Genomic DNA, 2184 nt, shown 5'->3' on the forward strand with positions numbered 1-2184 from the left:
CCAAAACCTATCTGCACATCTCAGGGCAGGCAGAGGACTTTATAAGGAGGGAGGCGCCAAACAGAGCAAAGAGGTCCGGGGGCGGGGCTTGAGAAGTTCTCTATGTGCGGACAGGCACAGTCCAATCTGATAAGGATCTTACAAGTGGTCAGGTGTCGGTCCAGAGTGTGTCATCATAGAGTTTGTCCTCCTGGTTCTAAGGTTGAAGGTCATCAAATCTCCCAGAACTGGGAAGGTCAGAGTTCATATCTTGTAAAATTAGTTCCTAGGATTCTTAAACAAACATGCTGTTTACCTAAAAACTTCATTATTAGTCAGAGTCTGCATTTACAGGAACAATGTGGAAAGAATGGTGAGGTGAGTTGTAATTCCCATGAATTACATGAATTCATGTCATTATTGTGACATGAATGCTGGGATGCTTCGTTCTTCTTCTAGGCATTTCCACCCTTTGAAAAAGTCAAATTGGCCCTAGCCGGTTTGGCTCAGTGGATAGAGTGTTGGCCTGTGAACATGATGGGTTCCGGGTTTGATTCCCGGTCAAGAGCACATGCCCAGGTTTTTGGTTTCATCCCCAGTTAGGGACTTGCAGGAGGCAGCCGATCCATGATTCTCTTATCATGGATGTTTCTAACTCTCTCCCTCTCCCCTCCTCTCTGAAATCAATGAAAATATATTTGAAAAAAAAGGCCGACGCTCTATCCACTGAGCTACACCAGCTAGGGTGCTATGTCATGTTGAAATGACTACCAACCTGGTGTGTTAAACAAAGAAAAATAATAAACTATTTTAAAACAATGTGTATTTAATCTGAATGCAATACCGGCTTAATATTTTTTAAATGATTTTATTGACTCAGAGAGGAAGGGAAAGAGAGAGGGTGAGAAAAATCCATGATGAGAGAGAATCACGGATCAGTCACCTCCCACACGCCCCCTACTGGCGATTTAGCCCGAAAACAGGGCATGTTCCCTTGACTGGGAGTCGAACCATGACCTGCTGGTTGATAGGTCGATGCTCAACCACTGAGCCACGCGGGACAGGCCGGAAGTGCAATATTTTGAATACGAGAAACACACCTTAGAAACACATCCCTCTCACTCCCCAATCCTCAGCCTTAAAGGTCTCAATTTGCATTTGGAAACACTTTTCTGCAAGAGGAGAATTTAATCAGCAGTCAGTGATCTCTTTAATGCAACCATGGATGCCCTGAAATTGATTTATGGGGATCCCCCTGATCTCCCCTCCAGCCGCTTCTCTCTGGTGCGATGGTAGATGAATTATATTATCACTGCGCTTTGTTTGGGGCTGTTTAGTGCTAAACACAATTAAAAACCCAAATGCACACAGAGCTAGATGTTATGTTAAAAGCACACACAGAGCTGGCTGGAGCCTTCAGGAGACGAGTCCTGGCATCCCTCGTAATTCCTCAACGTAAAGAGATGATCCGAATAATCAACCCATAACCCCCAAACATTCGTTCTTTTTTTGGAGAGGGTAGTAACGGTTGACCAACCTCAGGAGATCAAACAATGAGAACGCTGGTCATTGAAATGAACACTATTTCCAGTGACGTCTTCGAGCCTTGTCTTCTAGGGCTGGACTAATATTTTCAAGCTTAAGGTCTTTTTCTTTGTCTTTCTCTGTTTTATTTTTACTACAGTCCCGGTGAACGAATTCGTGCTCCAGTGTGGTGCCTCAGCCTGGACTTTGGGGATCGGCCGAAACTGGCTCTCTGACATCCCCCGAGGGGTCCCAGATTACAAAAGGGAACAGGCCAGGCCAAGGGATCCCACCAGTGCATGATCGGCGCTGGGGTGGGATGGGGGAGGTTGGCCAGCTGGGGCGGGTCCATGGGAGGGCTCCAGGGAATGTCCAGCCCCTCTCACTCAGTCCCAATCAGCCAGACCCCAGCAGGAAACTGGCCTAACAGTCTGAATGTCTTGTCCCTGGTGGTCAATGGCAAGCTAACCTACTGGCCAGAGCGTCTGCCCCCTGGTGGTCAGTGCACGTCATAGCGAGTGGTTGAGCAGCCTTACATTCATTAGCATATTACACTTTGATTGGTGATTGAACAGACCGGGCAACTGGACACTTAGCATATTAGGCTTTTATTATATAGGATTGATTTCATACAGGAAGAGAGAGAGAAACATTATTAATGAGAGAGAATCATACATCGGG

This window comes from Myotis brandtii, unplaced genomic scaffold (genome assembly GCF_000412655.1).
Source record: "Myotis brandtii unplaced genomic scaffold, ASM41265v1 scaffold5645, whole genome shotgun sequence".
NCBI lineage: Eukaryota > Metazoa > Chordata > Mammalia > Chiroptera > Vespertilionidae > Myotis > Myotis brandtii.